This window comes from Panthera pardus, unplaced genomic scaffold (genome assembly GCF_024362965.1).
Source record: "Panthera pardus isolate Hobbes unplaced genomic scaffold, ASM2436296v1 HiC_scaffold_13, whole genome shotgun sequence".
Lineage (NCBI taxonomy): Eukaryota > Metazoa > Chordata > Mammalia > Carnivora > Felidae > Panthera > Panthera pardus.
In genome coordinates, this window is record NW_026526688.1 from 90,920,914 (window position 1) to 90,946,991 (window position 26,078).

At 34.1% G+C, this 26,078-nt stretch overlaps 1 pseudogene; it reads left to right on the forward strand.

Annotated features, from left to right (window-relative positions):
* The first annotated feature begins 24,666 nt into the window (after nucleotides 1-24,666).
* LOC128776800 (U6 spliceosomal RNA) lies at nucleotides 24,667-24,765 on the forward strand (annotated as a pseudogene).
* The last annotated feature ends 1,313 nt before the right edge of the window (nucleotides 24,766-26,078 follow it).

The following is a 26,078-nucleotide window of genomic DNA, read 5'->3' on the forward strand; positions in this document are numbered from 1 at the left end:
CATATACTGAAAAAAAAAAATCTTTAATCAGGAACATAATTTAATAGGAGCTGAACTTTTAAAAGGTCAGTTTAAAAATCTTAGAAAATTTGTATGTGTGCAAAAATAGACGTAAACAAATGAATAAGAGGTCACAATATTCGTGAGAAATGTGATAAGGACTCTGTTCAGGGTGGTGGCAGAGCATGTGGAGAATACTTTAAGTGACTGGACTGCAGAATAGATCGAATTGCTGTGTTCAAATATAAGCCAAAGAAAGGGTGGGGCCTGGCACTTGGGTCAGTCCCTTAAGGCTGCCCTGACAAAGTACCACAAGTCGGGTGGCATCGACAACAGAGATGTATTCCTCACAGTTTGGAAGCTAGAAGTCCAAGATCCTGGTGTTGGCAGGGTTGATTCCTTTGGAGGGCTGAAAAGGAAGGAGTGTTTCAGGCCTCTCCCCCTGACCTGTAGATGACCATCTTCCTCCAGTGTCCACGTCTCTTCTCTGGTTTTCCCCTCTATGCATCCCTCATCCTCTTCATGTGGCATTCTTTTTTTTTTTTTTTTTTTTTTTTTGGATACAGGTCGCATTGGATTAGGGGACCACTCTATATCAGTATGGCCTCATCATAACTAAGTGCCGCTGCAAAGACCTGATAAGCTCTTCGAATAAGCTCATATTCTGAGGTACTGGGGGTTAGGACTGCAACATATGAGTTTGGGGGAGAAATAATTTACCCATGTGGCATCCCTCCAGAAGAATATGGCTACTGTCTGATTTATTGTAGGCATTGAGTACTCCAAATCATACGGTTATGAAAACTAGTCCAAAGGGCAAGCATAGGCTAGCAACTGCCTTGGGATATTTACACTTATACTTAATAAGCAAGAATAACTTGTGTGTGAGTGTATGTTGGTGCGTGTGTATGTATGTGTGTGTTTGTATGAACACGTGGGCATAAGAAAGGGCCAGTATCACCACTATTTTAGTGGTTTTCTATGAAAGAAAAACACTGGAACCTCTTATTATTGGATTTTCTGGTGATCAGCAATATAAATATCACCCAGAGATAACATCTTACTCAGTTTTCCCCAATCAGAGAAACAAACAAACAAACAAACAAAACCAAACAAACATAAAAAGTACCTTTTGGAGGTTCCTGGCTGGCTCAGTCAGTAGAGCATGTGACTCTTGATATCAGGGTCATGAGTTTGAGCCCCACACTGGGTGTAGAGATTACTTAAAAATAAAATGTTTTTAAGTGCCTTTTGGTGGCATTTATTTTCTCTTTGTTCCTCACAAGTTGTGGGTAGTATGGAGATAGAAACTTAGCAGTGGGGAAGGTCTGAGGAGAATGTAGGCAGTGAGGTAGTTATGGGGAAAGAGAGGGTCAAGTTGCTTCAACATATGCTGAGTTAAGATTCAGCGGCTGCTTCCCCCATCAATGAACCGATCTTCCCTTGCTCTTCTATGACCCCATGCGAGGCAGAAAAGCACTCAACTGCCACATAGGATTTTGTCCTTGAGAATGATAGTTATCAGCTATAGGCTTGCCCTCAAGGCTGCACCTGGCTTGGAAAATTTTTTCAGAGTTTGTACAAAATTCAATTACTCTAGTTAAAGAGGGAAGAAATGTCTACATGTCTTTATCATCACCATTTCAAGTAAATATAATATTTTTATTTTCAGTCCTGAATAAAGAAAATTTAACATCTCTATCTGTGGGAAAAATAAAATGAATAAATAAATAAGTAAATAAACCTGTATATCAGCTGCACTGACTGCTACAATAATCAAACTGATCTACAAAACACTGCCTGAGTGTCTACTTCAAGGTCTGCTCGATTGTTCGCAAGCAATCCATTACTCTTTGTTAATAAATGGGAGTATGAATGAATGTTATTATATAAAATGTGTTAAACCATAAGGAAAGCAGATAAACAAGAGTTAAAATCAGTAGGAGGAAATAACGTAATAAGTCAATCAAATTAGCATGAACTTAAAATAAGTACCTTTTATATCTTTATACACAAAAGCAGCTATTGAGCTATCTAAAATGAATTAGATCCATTTGCATTTATCAACTTTTAAATATACTAAAATTTATAAGCAAAAAACTAAGGCTAATTTTTAATCTATAGGTTACAGATGTTCAAGAGATTTAGCCAGTTTCCCAAACTTCTCTGAATAAAGTTTCTCTAGATTTGAATTTTTTTTAAATTTTTTAATATTTATTTATTTTTGAGAGAGAAATAGAGAGACAGAGTGCGAGCTGGGAGGGGCAAAGAGAGAGGGAGAGACAGAATCCAAAGCAGGCCAAGGCTCCGAGTTGTCAGCACAGAGCCCGACGTGGGGCTCGAACCCACAAACCATGAGATCATGGTCTGAGCCGAAGCCAGACATTCAACGGACTGAGCCACCCAGGCGCCCCAAGTTTCTCTAGATTTGAAATATAAAAATGAAATAAGCAGCTTTACCAAACTCTTTGACTCATAAATTAAATGCAACTGCTACATAGTTTTTGAAGATAAGAAATCTTTGTTGGTTTGAATGTCTACCATCGTGTTATTTTTATGTGTTTGATATCTAATGAAATGCCATAATTATGAAAAAGCTGTAGTTGTTCAGGCAGCCAGAGAATTTCACTATTATCTAACCACAGCTCAGAAAAATAAGCTTTTGTATACATATGCTGTTCATTTTATTTTTGAACCTAAACACATATTGCTTATAATGGCTATGTAAGTATCTCCACAAATATGTGACTTGTCCCAAGGTTAATTACGAATTCTTTTAGGACAAAGCACAAGTACGTAGTAGACACACAATAAACACTCTTATCTCATTTTATTCTGAGAATATATTTTATAAATAATTAACTAAAATAAGGTATGTAGTTAAATCCTACAATTAAGTGAAGCAATGAATAAATGGTGCTATTAATATTGCCTATATAAAAATTTGCAACCAATTTAGATTGAAAGAATACTGTTAAAATTATCTTATTAAATTCTTATAAGAATGTTCATAAATATATGAACACTGTTCATATATACTTTGAGAATAATAAAAATGCATTCACTGGCTAGACATAAAATAAAATTTTATTTATAGGTTTTTATAGATTGATTTCAGAGTAAAAATTTTATGTTCTTTTTTATCTTGTGTCACCAATGAAATGATCAAGACGTTTAAACTAAATTTGTGACCTAGTAAATGACAGCAGTTACAGCTGTTTTGTAATCGGAATCATCTTTTGCAACCTTAGATTTATTTTCTGTCACTATGAAAATTAATACACTACAAAATAAAATCTCTGCCCTTGAACATCTCATGGTGTACCTTTCTAATAGACCACAGTGCCAGTTTTATAATACAATATGGATTTTTTTCTTACCTCAATTTTCCTGATTTGAAAAGACTATGTTTATTAAACCTACAATGAAGAAAGTTGAAATGCTCAGATACATGCTTCAAGCTATAGGTTGTTATTCCTAATGAATTATTGTTAATAGTTCATTGTTGAAATATATATGTAATTATATTACCATTAGGACTGAACATGTATTGAGTTCATATATCCTTGACATTTACAGATCAGTTTCTATGCATAATCTCATTTACAATGATACTGACCTAGTGAAGTTGATACAATCATTATTCCCATTTTACATAAGAAGGAAATCAGGCACAGAGAGTTTAAGAAGGAAGAAATTGATAGGAAGAAGTAAAAAATTTGAGAGAAACAGACAGAGAAAACCAATAACACCAAAACATTTCCTCTACAGAGACTCAACAGTGAAGATTTCCAACTCATATTCTACTTTTAGAAAGGACAAAGTATTATGACAGTGGAGCACTATTTTCAAGAAATTAAGGGAAAAAATGAATGGAGCAAGGACTCTACCCAGCTAAGCTTTCCTTTAAATCTCAGACATAAAAAAAAAAACCAATGTTGAATATCAAAAACATTGAAGAACAGCAGTACCTTCTTTCTAAGGAATCCAGTAGAGGGTGAACCTTACGCAATCAAAAGATGACTGTGAAAACCTTGGCAAAAAGAATGGCATGGATCATTTTATGTGATTAATTGTTGAACTAAGACAACCACAAGATTGGAGTCATGGGTTAAAGAATTATATGTAACCATTATGCAGTCTGACAAAGTAGAAAGATGCAACTAGAAAATTGTGAGAGAATAGGTAGAAAAAGATGAAATTAGAATAAGATTATTGATTTATATGTAATAAGTGCTCGTCAAAAGATACAATATAAACCAACATAAATGATAGTACAATGTTAACTAAGAAAATACTTTAAAAAATATGCACACAAGGGTAACCAGTAAAATACAAATACAAACTATCCCAAGCACTAAAAAATATTTTTAAGGAATCCAAAGACATATCAAATGGTGAAAGATACCTAGTAAATATAGTCCTCAGAGTAATTACATTAGACAGTATGTCAGACCTGAGACCGAACAAAACAGGTCAATAAATGTGAGTGACTTTATATGCCTATAAACAATATTTTCTCAAATTTATTCATAAAGCAAATTCAACTTTATGTTCTAATCAAGAGTCCAGTTTAAATCCGTCATTGAAAAAGCCTAATAAAAAGAATGGAATAGGCAGGTATTTGTCAGCCACAAAACATTGAAACAACAGGCTTGCGGTCTTAATACCAAAGTAGGATATGAGTCCCAAAGCTTTAACTGAGATAAACAAGTTAACGTTAAACGGCACATTCCATAGTGAAAATATAACCGTTTTGGATACATAGTGTCAAATAACTTGGAAAACACTTACATAGAACAAAAACACAGAAGATACCATTAACATACCATTCTAAGTATGAGACTAGTGAGGTAGACAAAATTTAGATTAAATTAAATAAGAGGGTAGAAAGTGTAAACAACATAATCAACCTTTTGGATATTCATTGAACAATATACTCCAGTAATAAAATACATTTTATTTCCGAGTGTGTCTGGAAAGTTCAAAAAATGATTATATACGAGTACACAAAGTAAACATCAATAGGTCACATAATGTAGAAATAGAATAAAACTCAATCTGGAAAATAAAATTAACATCAAATCAAAAGACATTTTACATGGGAATTAAAATATTAGCTATTAAATTCCATTTGCATAAAGGGGGTAATACACAGATATTATATAATTCAGGAAAAACTCTGATAATGGAAACAATACCTACAAAAAGCCATGGCATTTATTTAAAACAGTGATCAAAAGAAATTCTGTAGTCCAAATGATCTACCTTAGTAAAAATGTAAGACTAATAGCTGTATAAATTGAATTCCAATCTTCAAACTTGGAAAGGGTAACAACAAAATAGTCTGAAATAAAACACAGATGAAGGAAATACTAAAGATAAAAGCAAAATCACATGAGGTAGAAAACAGAATAATGGATCAAATTAATAAGTCAAAGACCTGGACCTTTGAAAACAATTAACAAAATAGGGAAAGTACTAGTTAATAGGAATGCAGTAAGAAAAATTCTATAGCGAACAATGTTAGATTAATTGCTAAAATAATAGTATCAGTACTAAATCAAAGTGTTGCATCTATCCTAAATTTACTGAAGTTGATTAACTGTAGTATAGTTATATAAGAAAATGTCAAAATTCTTATAAAATATGTACTAAATTTTCTTGAAGTTAAAGGTATGATTTGTAAATGGGGTTCAGGAAAAAATGTGTCTCTCAAGAGAAATAGAAAGCAAATGAGGTAAAATTTTAACTCTTAGTGAATCTGGGAAAAGAGTATAGAGGTACCCCTTGTGCTTTCTTATTTTTACAACTTTCCTGATTTATTCCAACTAAAATGGTTTAAAATTGTTTTTCTTTTTTTTTTTAATTTTTTTAACGTTTTATTTATTTTTGAGACAGAGAGAGACAGAGCATGAATGGGGGAGGGGCAGAGAGAGAGGGAGACACAGAATCTGAAGCAGGCTCCAGGCTCTGAGCCATCAGCCCAGAGCCCGACGTGGGGCTCGAACTCACGGACCGCGAGATCGTGACCTGAGCTGAATGAAGTCCGACGCTTAACCGACTGAGCCACCCAGGCGCCCCTAAAATTGTTTTTCTTAATGATCATGATAATGTACAGCAGATGTTTTTTTTGAGTCCATCACTTCTGTTTGTCCCATTTATGACTGTGTGGACCCTAACAAGAGTGTATCTCATACCTCTCATTTTTCTTTTTTTTTTTTTTTCAAAAATTTTTTTATCTTGATTTTTTTTTTTTTTTTTATTTTCGAGAGGCAGGGAGGGAGACAGAGTGCAAGCTATGGAGTGGAAGAGAGAGAGAGGGAGACACAGAGTCTGAAGTAGGCTTCAGGGTCTGAGCTGTCAGCATAGAGCCTGACGTGGGGCTCGAACTCACAAAGTCTAAGTTCATGACCTGAGCTGAAGTCAGACACTCAACCAACTGAGCCACCCAGGTGCACCATCATACCTCTCATTTTTCTATGTCAGGACTTTCTGAGGAGTCAGAAGACAAGCTCACCCAGGCCTAAAAGCAGGAAATCAGCCAGTGGATAACTATTCTGGCCATTTGTCTTTAGATGAACAATTCTGGCAAATAACCTTTATGGTTCAAAGAGGCTCCAGAGGAGTCAAATCTTGTTGTCTACAGGAAGGACCTTACTAATACATCTTTTATTTCATTTTCCCCCTTTGGTATCAGTTTCTCCACTCACTTACTTTTGCTTCCTGGAAACAACCCCCAAATAAACTATTTGCATCCTAGTTCATTTCTCAGTCTATGCTTTCAAGGAAATTCTAACTATAATATATTGCACAAACTAGTCCAACATGTATAAAGAGAGAGTTAATAATATTTCCTCTCCCCTTTTAGGAATGGCATGATAATTGCCTGATATATATCTTTCTACTTTCTCGTTGTTCAGAAATTCGTATACAACATAGATATACATAATATACAGGGAGATCTTTTGTTGTCTTTTACAGAAAAAAATGAGAACATATTAACACATGTAGCTGAGTTTAATTCATATTATTCATTTAGTATCTTGATAGTAATCTAAGTAAATATGTATTTTACCAATTTTTTTACCAATTTTAGTATCTGTAATATTCCATAATATAAATATGCCACATTCTTCACATATCGAATGCTTCACTATTGATAATTACCTTGGTTGCTTCTCGGTTTGTTTTGTTTTCTTTTCCACTACAGAAAACCCTTCATTAAACATGATGGTTTGCTTTGTATTGTTTTTATTTGTAGTATTTCCCCAGAATATTGTCCAATGTCCCAAAATGCACTATACTTTGTATCTCGAACATACACACACACACATATGTATCTCGAACATACGTATCTTGAACACACACACACACACACACACTCACACACACACACACATCAGCATTTCAGACATGAGTACCTATTTGCCAGCTTAGTAGGAAAAAAGAAAAGTAGATAATATGTAATTTGGATTTAACTTAGAATTTCTACACAACTGATAAAGCTGAGCAAAATTTCACATGATTATTAGCCATGCAGGCTTTCTCTAATAGGATTTAGTTGTTCATGCCCTCAGTCATTTAACTTTAGGATTACTTGTCTTCTTCTTGCAGATTTTAGGAAGCCTCTCTACGTGAGCATTATTGCCCCTTTTAACATTTGCAAACACTTTCTCCACATTCTTCTCCACATCACATCTCTTGGGGCTTCTTCACACACAGGCCTGGCACATAGACTGGCCTGACTGGAACACAGTCCGTGTCATGAGTACAACTGATGAAAATCCTTTAAAGCAACAAAGATCAGTTTTTCCAATTACGTGATGACATTGCTTGTATTATCCAATATAGTCATTAAAAAGCAAGCATGGATTTTGGATTTTATTTTAAAGAGTTGAGGGGCAGTTTAAATTTTTAATGCTTATTTATTTTTGAGAGAGAGACAGAGAAAGCAGGGGAGGGGCAGAAAGAGACGGAGAGACAGAATCCCAAGCAGGATCCATGCTGTCAGCGGGGCTCAATCTCATGAACCGTGAGATCATGACCTGAGTTTAAATCAAGAGTTGGATACTAAGTCGACTGAGCCACCCAGGCGCCCCAAGTTTTATTTTTAAATTGAAAAACATTGCCCCATAAAATATGCTTTTAAAATTAATTTAACTGCCAATATTTTTAAGATTTCCCTTAAAATCTACAATTCTATTTGGCTTAAAAATAGCTCTAGTAGCACTGGGCTTGCATTCATATCCAACAATAAATGGAAGGAACTTCCCAACCCTCTGGGTGAAGCATGCACTCTGAGTTTTGGCACAATTTTTCCCTTTTTTATTGCATCCTCACTTCAAACCGACTCTTATGTTTTCTATATCTAAGCCTGCTTGACTCATCAACTCATGGCACTGAAAGATCTGAGTATTCTCTTCTGGGCCTGTAGAATAAAATCAGGAAATAAAAATGAAACTTAGAAATATTAATTTAATCCAAGGAAGAAGAATGTTTCAAAAATGGGGAATAATTAATTCTGTTAATGTTATTTTTCTTGCAGTTAAAAAAAATTCTCGCTTAGCCAAATAAGACTTTAAAGGCTCTGCATACAGGGTTAATAAGGCATGAACAAGATTTCCAGTAGAGACCATGATGAAGCAAATAAGAGAAAGATTAAAGAAAAGAAACATTTATATAATTGGTGGCAAATAAAATAATAAAGTGTCATTATATGGGACAGAAGTAACCCAGAGTGAGAAACATAATGCTTATAGCAGCTTTCTTGCTTTGAATGCTGATGATTTTTTAAGATTTTTCTTTATTTTCTTAACTTCTATGTCATGAATTTATATGACTATATAATCATTAAGTATATCATTTCTAAAAAGTAATCTATTGTATATAAGATATCTCATAAAGAGATTTTTCCAAGATTCTCCAATTCTTCAAAACAAGTTAAAGTGTCCATGGTACGCTGATTTTATCTACAAAAAAAGAAAGCTTCAAAATCCCTAGACATCTACCCAGCTGTTTCTAGCTTCTGTTATATTTACACTGATTTATCTAGCATGGCATATAATTAGTTGTTTGGGTTATTGAATAAAGCCTGACTGTACTTGATTATGATTCAGAACACATTATTTATATTGTCATTATGAAGGCAGTTTTGAGCCAAGGTGCATTTTAACATTTTTTTTTTTTTTTACTAAGGAAAACATGGAGAAAAAATGGTACACAGCCTTCTCTAAAACACTATAAATTGTTTGCTGTATGTGCTTAATGAAAACATTATGTGTTTTTAATTAAAAATAAATGTGCTTAGAGAGTTCTAAAATACCCATATCCATGTAACAGTATTTGCCTACAGAAGTTTTTCACAGCCTTTAAGACTAGCTCAAAGTCCATGTTTACATAAATTTTCCTCTTCAATTTTATTAAAAGGAATTAATCCATTTATATTTGTAATGCCTATGGTATGTTTTACAGTTCCATGTATTTGTAATAATGGGCACGGTAATATTTGTAGAAGAGCAAAAGGGAGAAGCAGGAAGAATAACTGACATGGTTTCGTTCTCCTTCAGGACCAAATTTTTTATATATATCAGCACTTTATCATATTTCACACCAAATATAAGACGATATGCTTGTTCATTGTTCTCTATGTCAGTGTTCTACACTGTTTGCCAAGACTTCAATTGCGCTTTTTTTTTTATTTTGTCTTCCAACTTCTAAAAAAGTATGTCCAACTTCAAAGTAACTGAAATGAGTTTTCTTTTAAGAACAGCGGTGGTTCCTATGCATATGAACATGACTGATACACACGTGTTTAAGGCAAACCTTCAGCTACAGTTAGCCAAGAAATCTGATTTCAGTAGAATATTTTATAAAAGTTATAAATATGACACCAAATTTGCCTTCTAATTTTCCTTCAAGGGTTTCACTAAGAAGTCACAGTATAGCTTAGGAGTCAAAAAAGTCTTTAATTTATATATCAAAGCCTGCTTTCATTTGGGCCGGGGATCTACCTAGCATGCATGATAAGCGTTCCCCAATTGCTCATGCAACTACACAGAGACAAGAGTACTGAGATTAATTGCTTTAATGCTAAGCCTAACTCAGCTATTCTAGAGGTCAGATGAAGACTGGCAAAAGTATGTGAAGACTCTCTGGAAGCCCTTAATTACAGCAAACTAGTGTGAGCAATTAGTTAAGATTTGCCTGTAACTTCTTTTTCAAACACCTGGGCTGTTAGAATTTTGGTGGATTCCACTATTCCTGCGTACTTTGGAATGACACCAGCTCCCATCTTTTTATTGGGCAATCTGATTCGGGATTTTTAGCCACAGCCATTATTCTTGCTGTATGAGGGAGATAATACTGGCTTCCTAGTTGAAGTAAAATGTATTTCATAAATTAAATTTTAAAATAAGATAAGTTTGTTGCCGGAGCGTGATGAGTGTAAATGTAGGATGTTCCTCCTCTCTCAAATTCTGCCATTATAACTGTCTGCTATTCTTCACTAATACTGATTTCCATCAAAGGCGTCCCTGTAGTGAACAGCCTAAGAGCTAAGACCTTGCCTGCATAGGCTTCCTTTTTCGCACACCTGAATCTGTCCCGAATGAAATGTGTTTTACAAGAATCATGTCAAGATTTTAGTTTGCGGGCTAATACTCAGCCCACGTACTTGTACAGATTAGGATGCATCTAAAACTAATTATGTCAAATTCCCATCTGCGATACAAAATGTCTACTGCCAAAGTGTAGCGTCACTTTGCCCGTCTGGGATTAGGCAAAACTCTTTAATCAGAAGCAGGGGCACTCTTATAGGTAGAATCACCTCTGTGATTAAATACTTAAAAACACAATGACAGGAGGTTGTAAAATTGGATACAAAAAGCAAGGAAAATGTGGGCACACCTTCCATTTGGTCACAATTATTTACAAGCATGAAGAAAAACTGGGATTCTTAGAAGGAGCAGAGTCCCCAGATTCATTATTCTACACTACAGACAGCAGGTCCCCCTGCTTTAACTTTATGTCAATCTTCATATAAACTGGTTTTGCTGAAGAGCAGTGTACGTGTGTTCTAATTCATTTGCTAATAGACCAAACAGCCGTATCAAGTGGACACGGAAGCAAGTGTTGGCTAGTTTGGAAGTATGTGGTGATTTAAACAAAAACAAAGACAACAAAACGAGTTTTCCTTGACATATTTCATGCAAGTAAGGAACTGGTCCTCGAGACCGGAAGTTTCTTTTTGTTTTTCAGAGCCAAGTTTCTATATAACCTCTTGTCCACAGAAAATAGCAAGGAAAAGCATTTGCTGTCAAGATGGATTGACAATTTATAATAATTAACATCATGAACAATAGACTGCTCTGCTTACTTCCACTCACTAAGCAAAGTATTCAAAGTCATTGAAACTGTTTGAGAGATAATAAGGACTAAAGAACTTGCAGGTGTTACACACAGAGGCAATGAGCAATGCAGCCATTACACCACTCTAATTCCAACCAAAACAATCTCCCAGACAGTTGCAGAGGAACTTAATGGTGACTCACTATAAGGAGGAAGGTTCTTAAGTGTAGCCTTGAGCCATAAACCTTTGGAAGGAAGATTAGTAGGCAATTTTTGGCCTCATAGTTATAACCTTTATGGGTGATTCTACCTGAAATTTGGCTTCTGTCTAGCTATATGTCGGATCCCTTCAAACACCTGTGTGCCTGCGATTTGCTGTGAGGGTACCATTGCCATTTTCAGGAGAAGAATTATGCCAGCTGCTTTGGAATTGGTAAGGGATCTATTTGAGACAGAAAGAAGCCTAGGAAATGACTGAGAGTGAGAAAGCATACAATCTAGTTTAGGAGTCATGCTTTTCATGTCACATAGATGGGATTTTCTTTCCCAGGGTTGTCTTTTTGAATTCCTCCTTGAAATAGCAGCAATACTGAACTCTGATGAAACAACACCTGTTTCAATCCCAGGGCAAGCTTTTGGACAGTAATCCTTTTGGATACTGATTCATTCAAGTCTGCTAAATAATTAGTGAGTCAACTTTCCTAGTTGATTTCCATTCCTATGGGTAATACTACTCTTCTCTGATCTAAATGCTTTTATAAGATAATTCCAGAACATAGCTTATAATAAATGAGATCTAAATTTAAAAATATGATTTTCCTTTAAAAAACTTAAAGTAATATTTAATTTTGAACTTTCGTTTTAACTAAGAATAAAAACTCGCCAACTTTGTGTACTACAAAGTGTCACTGTTTACATGGAAAAAGTCAAAATATAATCTAGGACTCTACTCAATCTAGCAAATACATTCTTATGACAGTGGTTACCTTATTTACATATATTTTATTATTTTAATATAATATAATCACTTAAACATTTGAAAATGACATCTTTTTGTTGATTTCCTGTGAACAGTTTAGTCCATCAACAACACCCTTCACCTAACTAGTACCATCAAGAAACATGTTCCATGACCTAAATTCAGTTACATAATTTTAAAATTAAAGCAATTAGAGAATTTGCATATACTAATGTATAAATATTAATATACACATGTGATCTATAAATGTTTCTATGTTTTTGTCATGTAAATTGATGCTTTTTAACTATTTGACTTATATACATTTTCAATATATTAGAGATTTACAAATAATTTAAAACCTTTAAGTCTTGTGTCTTATATATACAAAATATTTAAAAGAAAAAACTCAGTTACCGTTTTTAGTGTAAATTATAGGCCACAGGCCAATCGTAAGAACAAGGGGATAATAATAATTTTAAATGAGATGTAACTAAAATATTACATATTTCAACTTCGCTGAGAAATCACACAGATATTCGTTGACTCTCTAATCCTCTTGATTCACTGCAATGTCCTCCTGTATTTCTACTGAAATTCTTCAGGCAGAGATCTTCAGTGATGTCATTTCTAAAAGACCTACATGATGACATGCAACACAGAAGTGTGAAAACCACATTGAACTATTTTTAATCCACACTGAGGAACATTAGGCAGGTGGAATCCCTGTGCCATAGAAGTATGTGATGATACAAAATGCACTTCAATATCTGAAATGAAGCTTTTTGAATAGTTTGTTTCGATTTGTCCAATTTATATTATAATTAAAAACATTATACTAAACTTTTAAATGCTAGTGTAAGTCCAGAATAGAGACACAGAGAGGGATAGAGACAGAGAAAATAAAACCAAGTTACAGGCCCACAGGGGAAAAAATTTTGTAACACATTCTAGGTTTTAGACAATGACTACTTTTAACCAGTGGGTTTCACAATGAATTTTATTTTACTTGCTACTTTTTCTTGTCCATTTTAAGTTTTATACAAGCACACATAATACAAGCAACAATGAGATTAAAATAAAATTGATGTATATGATATGAAAGAGAAGAGGCTAATGCCTTAGCTAATTTTAAACTAAAGAAAACTAATTGTGTGCAACTTTTAAATTTAATATTCTAATCTATGTTGCCTTAATATGTTTTTAGTATTTCATATTTTACACTGTTAAAATGCTGATTATTCAATAAAAATGAATAACCATCACTATGTGGAAAGAAATCAGATTTCAATGTAAATTAAACATTTTAAATAATTTACCTGAAATTATGACTATCAGGTATTGGACATTATTTTTTTTTCACATATGTTCTCAAAATTATGTAATATTACATTGCAATAAATTAAAGCTTATTAAATTATTTTAACATAATATTTGAATTTTGAATATTGCTATCATTATATTCTTACTATTATTATTATTTCTTAAAATGAATATTTATTTTTAAAGGGAAAGAAATATGTACACATACAAAATTAGCAATAGAGCTTTCCTGACTGTTCAAATCACACTCAATGAGTTTTTCTCTCTCAGGCGTGACCCCTGTGAAAATGATACTGGCATAACAAACTAAAACACCATTCCGAAATGTATTTGAAATAAAATGTAATTTTTATCAGCAACTGTAGACGTTGGCTGTTTATTTTAAACTAGGCTGTTCTGAGAATGACCTGGTGAGGTATCTGGAGAACTATTAGTAATCTCTTTGAGCACGTTAGAGAGTCACGTGATATGGAAGTTAACAACACGGTCACGTCCTGGATGCTGAGGCAATGTTTATGGAATTCACATCTCACATATTTTAACTACTACTCACATACAGTAACTTGGCATTATTTTTATTCAGAATTCTCTTAACTCATCTTTACTAGGGTAAAAGAAACTATGTTATCTTCATTTAATGTAGAATACTAATTAAGATAAACATCTTTATCTTAAAAAGATGAACATCTCTTTTGTGGGTTTAATCCCATCCAATCTCCGTGGTGCTTAACAGTTTGTGAAGTATGTGCATCTTTTGCACCAAAAAACATAAATATGTGGTATTTAATATAGTAGAAATGTTTAATGTAAAATAATTTTTTAAAAAGCTTATGGTACATAACACAATGGAAAAAATGAATACATTTAATAAATACCATTGCAATATGTTTTGATTTGTAAGGATCTATTTTATACTAAGCCCCAACAAGAGTAATGCCACTTAACTTTTGATCAAAAGTGTCTATCCTTATTTTTCATGCATTTTAAGTGAATACATTCTTTAGTGTTTTGAGGCCTACAGCCACTTGGAGTGTATTCTCAGAGGGTTCAAAATATAACATTAGACTTCTGTTTCACTTTGATATTTTCTTTTATGGCAGCTATAACAAATAACCTAAGGCGGTTCTGTTCCGTGATAAGGGAATATTAATTCCCAGGAACAGATGTGAATTTCTCAGTTTTCTTGCCAGGTACAATTTGGAAAATACAGTTGCTATTTTTTTTTTTTTTTTCACAATTTCACTTTTGCTCTTCTGACTCAGCACTGGTTACATAGCTGAAAACGGGATATATCTTTGGTAAACTATTTGAATAGAACTGTTAGAGGGCACTTTCAAATACTTTTCTGGTTTTTATTTTCTGTTGCGTTTAATTTCCAAGCACCTTTTTGATTGACAATATAATATGTTAGAGACATCTAAGTAAACATTTGCAAGTTATGGCCAACTACAAATTTTTAAGACAACTACAAACTTTACAGTAAACAGTCCACACAAAACTGCTCTCTTGTCTCCTTTTTTTAATGTTTATTTATTTTTGAGAGAGAGAGAGAGAGATTGCCAGTGGAGGAGGGGCAGAGAGAGAGAAAAAGACACAGAATCGGAAGTAGGCTCCAGGCTCTGAGCTGTCAGCACAGAACCGGATGTGGGGCTGGAACCCATGAACCATGAGAGAATGACCTGAGCCTAAGTCGGACACCCAACCAACTGAGCCACCCAGGAGACCCAAACTGCCCTCTTTTCAGACTGCAACTGCATGTTGGAAGAATGGGGTTTACATAATAGCTACCTTTGTGTTTGACAATTCACTAGAAAATCTCACAGAATTCATTTAAGGTGATTATATTTGTGACTACAGCTTATTATGAGGAAAGAACTTTGCTTGAAATCAGTCAAAGGAAGAAGTACATAGGGCACAGTCCAGGACAAGTTTCCAAACATGGAGTTTCCGATATTCTCAACTCAGGTGTTACAGACAAGTTACTTTTCCATCATTAATATGTAACAGTAGACATTGACTATTGGTAACCAAGGAAGCTCCTGAGTCTTTGGTGTCTAGAGTTTTTACTGGGGCTCAGTCACATACTACCCTCGTGGCTGAACTTTATTCTCTGGCCCCTGCTGAGGTCAGGTTAAAACTATTATTCTTCAGTGTATTCTTCAGGTAGGACTGATACCATGTGGTCCAATGCCCCCATCATGAAACATGTTGTTAAACTGTTGTTGGCCAAAGTCCCCAGGCAAACAAAGTCACTCCCATCAGCAAAGATATTCCAATTGCCTAAGGACCATCTTGAGAACAAAGGCCTAGTCTATCTTAGGGTAGAGTTAATTCTTCACTACATAACAAATAACATAACTAGAACTGAAAAAAAAAAAAAAACAAATATTTAATTCAGCAAATGTGTAATGTAATAATTTTTATTATCGTTTCTCCCATATTTGGTCTTTCCAATAATTCCTATCACTTAACTCACAATTAGAGCAAAACTATGATATAATTCCGGGAAACTGCCTTACATATTATTAAGACCTTTCTCTACGGATTTAGATGGTCCTGGTTTTGCATCTCAGGTCAGTTTTTAAGGGTGTGATATTTAAAATTCCAGAACAGGGGCGCCTGGGTGGCTCAGTCGGTTGAGCGTCCGACTTCGGCTCAGGTCACGATCTCGCGGTCCGTGAGTTCGAGCCCCACGTCGGGCTCTGGGCTGATGGCTCGGAGCCTGGAGCCTGCTTCCGATTCTGTGTCTCCCTCTCTCTCTGCCCCTCCCCCGTTCATGCTCTGTCTCTTTCTGTCTCAAAAATAATAAAATAAACATTAAAAAAAAATAAAAAAAATAAAAAAAAATAATAAAATTCCAGAACAGAAAGTGTTTTCCACTCTTTATTTCCAGAATCAGCTCCTAAATTAAAGAGAAATTCTCATGAGTGCATCCTTCAAATCTCACTTCATGGGGATACTTTCCTAGTGGTTTTTCCAAAAAGAAAACACAGGGAAGAGAAGCACACATACCTCCAATTCCCTTCCCTTTCTTGCTTCTCTATTTCCCCTTTCTCTGAATAGAAAATCCTTCTTCTACATGAACTAGTCAACTAATGAATGAAACTTGTAGATCCTTATCATCCACACAATGCTCACAATCAATAAATGAACGGCAGGCAAGTTTGGGTATATAAGATGAGGGTACATAATCACAAACAACAAAGAACTCCTAAAAAACAAGAAAAAGACAATGATCCTACAGAAATTGGAAAAGATTATTAACATGAAATGCACACAAGAAGACATACAAAAACGATGAAGCACAAAAAGATGCTCAGCTCCAATAAAAAGTAGAGAAAAACAAATTATAATGAGAAAAAACTGTAATTTTTGCAAAGTGTATTTCTAAGAACACATATTATTGAATACAATTATTAGTCTGAGATCAAGAACCGTGTTTACATTGTCTTCTGATGTATCCCAAGGATTAACATGTTAGTTTGCATATAATAAACACTCATTGAATATTCATTAATGCATGAATAGATTTCAAAGTATAAATCTGAAGTGAATACATTTTGTTTCTGATTAAGACAAATTCCTAAGCTGTGATCATGTACTGAACCAACTATAATGTTGACATTTTTATGAAATTTGAAGAGCTTACCCTGGACATATTGCTAACTGTATGTCCAGCCCAGCCCTACATGGAAGAAGTAGATTGTAGTAAGTGCCCAGATAATATCAATGCAATTAAGCCACCAGAGCACAAAGCTACTTGCAAAACCTAATTATAGTAACTAAATCCTTGCATGTATACAGTTATACATTTATATACATATATATCAAGTATCTACTTGTGATCCTCATCATAACATGGTAAAATTCATGGTATAGTTTGGTTCTGCAAACACAGTGAAACAATGAAATAAATCAACTCAGAAGCATTGAGTAATATAGTCAAGGCTAGACAAACTTAGTTACTAACAAAGAAGCTAGAAGAATAACTGTCTTCTGACTTTCAGCCCATTACTCTGCTTCCCCAGCATAAGAAATCTTTCTTTTTTTTTTAATTTTTTTAATGTTTATTTATTTTTGAGACAGGGAGAGACAGAGCATGAGCAGGGGAGGGGCAGAGAGACAGGGAGTCAGAATCCAAAGCAAGCTCCAGGCTCTGAACTGTCAGCGCAGAACCAGATGCAGGGCTCGAACTCACCAGCTGCAAGATCATGACCTGAGCCGAAGTCGGACGCTTAACCAACTGAGCCACCCAGGCACCCCAGAAATCTTTCTAATTAATTCTAGAAAACCCAAAAGTTATAATCACATATTCAAAGTAGCATTGAAAATAATAAAATAGTAATAAATAAAATGTATAATTAAAGAAGAGATAAAACTAATTTTGCATCTATCTTCTATCTATGTATCTATCTATCTTTATAAATATTTTTCAACTAGTGCTTTCTAAAAACTAATTTCACACCTAATGCATAAGATATAAAAGGGGAAAAACAACCATGATAATGGTTTTCCCCTTTCTCTTACTAGGTTATTACTTTATAGCTCAGTTCTTTTTGCAGCACTTTTTCAGAGTATCAGCCCATTGGAACTAAAGGCCCATTTCTTCCTGAGATTACCACGTTCCTCTAACTTTTTTTTTTTTAATAGACTTTGTTCTTTAGAGCAGTTTTAGGTTCACAGCAAAATTAAGCAGAAGGTACAGGGATTTCTCATATACTCTTGGCCCCACACATACTCAGCCTTTCCACCTATGAACATTCTGTCCTAGAGTGATGTTATCTTTTGCAACCAATGAACCTATGTTGACACATCATTATCACTCAAAGTTCACTGGTTACATTAAAGCCTGTTTTTGATCTTGTAGATTCTACAGGCTTGAGTAGATGTATAATTACATATGTCCACCATTACAGTATCCTACAGAGTTGTTTCGCTGCCCTAAAAATCCTCTGTGCCCTGCCTTTTCACTTCTCCCTTCCCACACCTCTGGAAACCAGTGTTATTTTTACTGCCTTTCATAAACTGTCACACATAATTGGAATTGTACTTTATGTAGCCTTTTAAAATTGGCTTCTTTCATTTAGTAACATGCATTTAGGTTTCCTCAATGTCTTTTCATGGCTTGATAGTTCATTTCTTTATAGCGCTGAATAATATTCCAACCATGGTCTTTTGGATAATTATTCTTTCAATCTCAGGAGGGCTTTCTAGTCTTTATGCTTTCACTGTATATTAATTTTAATCAAAAGAAAATAACTAGTAGGGAATAGTTGTTCTATCTCTGTTTTATAACAGAATGGACTTAAAATTTGAAAGTTAATGATTTATCAAAGGTTTAGTCAAATAGCTCAACCAACTTAGTATATACTTGATATTCCTGTGGTCTTGAGAATGTTTTATTCTCCTAAGTTCTACTCAATTTTAATTCCAGATTTCCATAAAACTAAAGTTCTAACAAGTATGAAGGTCATCTTTTGTTCTCCCATTGCCATATAACTCAATAAAATCAAATAGCCTTGATTTATAAGGAAGCAAATGTGTGTGTTCATTTCTGTGTGCGTTACTTATCTATTACAAACTGGCCAAATACTTTATCGACATCAGCAATATTATTATTATTATTAATACTATTTCTATAACTTTCATAATCGTCATCATTATTTTATTACTTTTCTTCCAAAGTCTATCAAACGCACAAGCTAATATATCATTTTCACTTTAAAAATTAGAATCATAAAACACAATCTATTTCTCCACAGAATATTTTAGAGGGTTATAACTTGTTCAGTTTTTAAATTTTAACAACCACATGAATTCTTTTTTTAGATTTTTGACTCATAATGATACAGTATGATAAATAGTTTTTGCTCATTTTCTGAAGAACAAGCAATATCTTTCTGGATACAATTTCATTGAGAACTCATGATTTCATAATACTTTTTATTAACAGAAGTTAGGAATTCTTAAAAACTGAGGATTATTTTTTTTTCTGACCCCTACATTTAATTTCATTGGCAGGTATTATAAAACAAATACATTACATCAATACAAATATTTGAATTGTGCTGCTTGACCAGGCTAAGTCAATACAATATATTATGGTGGAATATTTCCATGTCATAGAGTCACCAGAGAAAATGAAATAATTATTAAGAAAATATCTTAATATTATCAAACCACCTCGTTCAAAAGAAATATATTTGAGTTTTAACTTTCAAAAATAAAGTTAGCTCCTGCTATCTAAATTCTCTGTTGAACACAGGCACGAAGGCTTCAAAAGGCAAAAATGTGACATGTTCATGGGGAAATATAAGATGATTCTGTCTTTCCCTCAAAGTTAGGTAGAAAATATTGAATAGATTTATCTCTATAATGTAGTTATGTTGACAATATCACATATTGCATTATGTTTTACCAACACTGTTTTTCACAATTCAAGATGTTCAGGGTCAATTCAGCATCTATTGATTTTACATACTTTGAACAACTCTTTCTCTCTCTTAATATCCTCTTCCCTCGCCTCCTTTTCTCCCTCCTTTCCTTCCTTTCTCTGTCTTTGTCTCTGCCTCTGTCTTTGTCTCTGTCTCTCTCCCTACGACTGCACTGCATCTTTCTATGCAGCTGCACATATGTATCAAGTAATATTGATTTTATATGCTCAACATAGCTACTATATACCTACAACCTAATGAAAATTTGTTGACGAATACAAAATGATTTTATTAAGACATTATGAGGCCATAATGTACAAGCATACAAAGAAATACAAACAAAGGTCTATGCTGGAATCAGCTAGAAGGTGTAAAAAAGGCATAACAAGAATCTGAGCTGCTATTGAAATGATCTTTAAAGGAATTTGAGTTCAAAGTGGAATACCAAGTCCTTTTGTTTTCAAGTACAATGTTACTTTATCTTACAATTTGACCTTAATGACTAAACTAATTTCACTTTATAAATGTAAATAATAAATAGAGCAATAAAGAAAGAGCAAAAGTAGGCATCATCTCAAAGAGATATCACTCATTTTTACCTGCATTAGAGCTAAAAGACAAAGTGCCCCCAAATCCCTGGTATCACTTAATACAATAAAGGAGCTATGTATATTGTTAAAATCTGTATCATTGTCTTTCTTTTAAAATATATTCCAAAATTATGTCATAAACTTTTTAAATGTCGAAAATAAATATTGGGTATCAAAGTAATAGCAAAATGAAAACAGAGATGCTCTTTGCCAGGATACCTGAGTGAGGCAGTTATATATTGGCAACAGAGTTCATCTGTAGACAAAAACATCTGGCAACAAGTTTATCATAATAGTCTATTGATGTCAATTACTTGAAATTTATGACTTGAAAACAAAGCAGATTAATCTTTTTTCTTACAAAATTTTAATGAGTAATACTTTTGTTGATAGTTTAATAGTTTAGGTGGACCTAAAGTAAAAATATCCCCCATATAACAATCCAGTCATTTAACACAAAGTTACAATTTAGTTAATCCATGGGAATAGAGAAAAAAGGTTGTCTAAATTCTAGAGTATCATAACTTGATTGGTAGAAGCCCGCTGAGGCATTCAATAGATGTATTAAAACGCTGTTACATTTTCTAAATGATCTCCATTAGGTTTTTTATACTAATAAAACATAAAAAGGTAGAGTGAAAACAAAGAGTGCCAATAAGCAAAGGAAAAATTTAAATAATTACTTATTAATTTTGTTCCGGTGTATTTTGTTCCCAAATTTTTAATTAGAATATAACTGGGGTTTATGAGGATTTTGAAATAGGCCAAGGTGAGAGGAACACAATCCTGAAAGGTATTATAAACACAAAGGCAGTGTTTACATAGGGGAACTGCTTTGATGATGGTGAGCAGAGAATTTTGTTCAAAGAAAAAAACGAGTTCCATTCATGTATTCAACCAGTGGGATAATAGCGAAAGTAGTCCAATGATAGATTCATTGAAATATTCAAACATTTGTAATTTAAGATTTAGTCCAACTTAATATAATTTAAAATAGTTTCAAAAACACAAATCTTTTTGGGGCACCTGAGTGGCTTAGTGGGTTAAACTTCCGACTTTGGCCCAGGTCATGATCTCATTGCTGGTGAATTCAAGCCCCAAGTCAGGCTCTGAGAGCTCAGAGCCTGGAGCCTGCTTCCGAATCTGTGTCTTCCTCTCTCTCTGCCCCTCCCCCGCTCACACTTTGTCTCTCTCTCTCTCTCAAAAATAAATAAAAATATTATTTTTTTAAATACACGCCTTTGCTCTTGTATTTATTCCAACTGTGGGGCATTTAAAAATACTCATTTGTGTGGCGCCTGGGTGGCTCAGTTGGTTAAGTATCCGAACTCGGCTCAGGACATGATCTTGCTGTTTGTGGGTTCCGGCCCCACATAGGTCTCTGTGCTGACAGCTCAGAGCCTGGAGCCTGTCTTGGATTCTGTGTCTCCCTCTCACTCTCTACCCCTGCCCTACTCATGCACATGAGCTTGGGCGCACTCTCTGTTTCTCTCAAAAATAAATAAACATTAAAATATATACTTTTTTTCTAACTTAAAATCATTCAATTATGAATGCAAAAGTGTTACCTGGTTATGAAGTATAAATTACCTTAATTTATTAGTTTATCTCATTTAGAAAATCTATATAAATCATGGGACACTTGGGCAGCTGAGTCGGTTAAACTCCCGGCCTTCAGCTCAGGTCATGATCTCCCGCTTCCTGGGTTCGAGCCCCGCCTCAAGGTTTGTGCTGACAGCTCAGAGCCTGGACCCTGCTTCCGATTCTGTGTCTCCCTCTCTCTCTGCCCCTCCCCCGCTCATGCTCTGTCTCAAAAATAAAGATAAACATTAAAAAAAAAATTAAGTGGATGTGTCTATCTTCAATAACATGTTTGTATACATGTATGTATATCAGTATTCATATATATATAGTATATATTATATATATGTATATGCATGTATATATTTGTTAGTTTCTTCTAGACTTCATTAAAAAAAAAAAGAACCCCATGTTTTCTCCCTCGGGTATTACTCATCAATGAAAAACTTTAATGGTCTTGTTTGGTTTGGTCCTTTGTGAGCACCTGGATGGATGTGGGGAAGCCTCTAAGACTTTCACAGGTACAAACCTGGGTTAAACCAATAGTGCTATTGATCACTTAAAGTTACTAGTAGCTTCATACGCAAAGCAATAATCATAAAACTATTAGACCCATTAATGGTTATAATGAAGAATTGTGTTTTAAAACTAAATTTAGTTAAAAAAGAAACAAACGGGCACCTGGGTGGCTCAGTCTGTTGAGCATCCGACTTCAGCTCAGGTCACGATCTAATGGTTCGTGAGTTCGAGCCCCGCGTCAGGCTCTGGGCTGATGGCTCGGAGCCTGGAGCCTGCTTCCGATTCTGTGTCTCCCTCTCTCTCTGCCCCTCCCCCATTCATGCTCTGTCTCTCTCTGTATCAAAAATAAATAAACATTAAAAAAATTTAAAAAAAAGAAACAAAAACTGACATCATATCCAATCCTAAAAGCAAATTTATACCAATCAAAACATGAAACGTAAGGGTTTTCATGAAAATACTACCAATACTAAGTGATTTCTTGTTAATCCTTCTAATAGGACATAGCAGACACAAAGAAAAAACATGCATAAAAACTTGTATAAATTTATATTCTTTCAGTAATATACCATTTATAATTACATCAACAACCTTATTATTGAAATAAAATTCAGGGCCTTAGTTTTTCAATGACATATATCTTAGATGTGAAAAATTCATGTAGTTCAATTTTTGGTTTTTTTTAATGATAAGAGCAAAAAATATATTTTTTTCCCTCTAGTGAGCAATTTCTCTATATCTAGGACACAGCATACAAAAACCAACATTGTTGCTGGGTGGTATGTCATAAAAACCCATTTTTGGGGCGCCTGGGTGGTTCAGTTGGTTGAGCATCCAACTTCCGCTCAGGTCATGATCTCACAGTTAGTTCGTGAGTTCGAGCCCCATGTCAGGCTCTGTGTTGACAGCTCAGAGCCTGGAGCCTGCTTCCAATTCTGTGTCTCCCTCTCTCTCTGCCCCTCCCCTGCTCATGCTCTGTGTCTCTCTCTCTGTCTCAAAAATAAATAAAACATTAAAAAAATTTTTAAAAACCCATTTTTAAATTATGTGTGACATATGTGTCTAAGGTTTTATTAAGCAGAAAAAAAATCCATACTTCCAAGGGGAAAATATACTGATAAAGTTTTTGCTTTTGTATTTTAAATAGATTTTAACTATTTTAACTTTTTCCCATTGTTAGAGTCTTACACTGGAATATGGTTAATATGATCTGTACATGGAAATTGGTAGAGCAAGACAGCTTTGTTCCCTCTATCTACTCTTATTATTTTAGAATGAATAGTGTATATATCCAGGTAAATTATCCTTAGTATTCAACTTTGTCACTTTCTCTTTTTCTTTCTGACAGTCGTTATCTATTTCTATCACTCGCTATGCAATGTGAGTCTCAGATTGGGTATTCACTACAACTGTTGATTTCCAGTACCTGATCTGAAAACCAAACATGAGAGAATTCAAAAGGAGAGAGATTCTAAATATCCATTCAGAGAATATCTCCCATGCTTAAGATTTTACTCTAAATGGTGTTACCATTTCAATACAAAATCAGTCTGCAGGATTGTACAGTGAGCATGGCATGTAACTGTCAGCCCTGACACAACCTGTTTCAAAATCTCAATAAAGGATTCAAAGAAAAATATGAAATTTCCTTATGGTGTCTTTGAAAAGGACTGGTAAATGATTCCCAGTATCTGGGAGATATTTTCACTAACTAACTGTAATATCTATTGAAAAGAGTTGAACTGAAATATAAGTGATTTAAAACATCTCTTGCTATGCCATGCTATGCCATTGAAAACTAAAGAAAGTTATCCCAAAAAAGAATTAGGTGAAAGGATCATCTCTTTTTCCTTAGTCCGTTAAACCCCAGCCTCGGATTCTGCCACTTGAATAGAAAAGACGATGAACTCTTGTGCTCCTTGGGCAGCACCTGTACTTGAATTGGAACAATACAGAGATTAGCATGGTCCCTGCCCAAAGATGACAGCAGGATGATGAACTCTTAAATGTAAACTCTGGAAAACATTTGGCTGTAGGACTTTTAAGATGTAACAATTAAATTCCTAGGTAAACCAATGGGATTTGATGAGGAGACATTAAAGGTTACACTACAAAGTGAGGTATAGTGTGATTTTCAAAAGTTAAAAATGTTTAAGCAAGACACGATGATTTAAGGCAGACACATTTTCTATATCCTATATATGAAGTACCTTTTTATGAGACAGGTGGAGGAGTTGGGATTAAGTTTTGTCTCACATTGGCAAATCTACATAAACTAGATATTTGCCAGATGTTGGGAAAGGAAAGCTGTACATATCAGACCGCTTTTATGTGAACATCTGAAAACATTATCCCACCAGCACAAATGTGGATAATAAAATGGGTCCATGACAACATAGGTATCCTATATGATGACGCACAATATCTCAAGGTTAAAAGCAACTTGTTCTCTGATAAAGGAGAAAATAATCATTCAGACATAAATACTATTGGGAAAGCAGGAAAAAAAAAAGGATAAAAGAAATTTTCCTGAGGAGTTAGAAGAAAAATAGGTCTATGAAATAGGATTATATATTACAGAAAATTAAGTATGTTTTACAATTGTATAACATTGTTCTATAGAAAGAAAAAAAAAGGATAGAAGAAGATATAAATAGGAAAATTGAGATTAAAAGCACAAGTTGAAATCCAAAAAGAGAATGATATTTAAGTGAATTAAGTCTTTGCTACTGGCCACATTTGAAGTGACCAAATAGTATTTATGCAATGGAACAAAGAGCAGGATAAATATAACTGCAAAATCTTCCCCCACTGCTTCCCCCCAAAAAGATAGTAACAGGAATGAAAGCTACCTTGGAAACAAAAAGAACAAAATTCTGACAGTGGAAAGTGGAATTAATATAATGGTGGAAAACTGAAAACTATCTGCAAGAATTCAGGAAGAAATGACAACAGCATAAAATAACAAGAGTAAGGATAATAAGCATTAGGATAACATTTGGTGATGACATAAAAGCAAAAGACATTCTGAATAAAAATATGAAATATTGAAATAGAAATAAATATCAGATATTTTCAGGGCTTAAAAATACATGGTATATGCAGAATAAAAATTCTTAACACAGGAGAAAATCAATAAAATTCTACACATCCTTAAACACATTATATCATATTTTAGAAGAGAAAAAAGAGACCCTTGTGAGTAGGATTTTTTGTACCATATTCTTTTTTTTTCTTACTTGGTAATCTCTCCTGTAAAGAACACTGTTAATATTTTTATACAACATTCTTATTAAATTGTTTTATTATCTGGTCATTCATAGA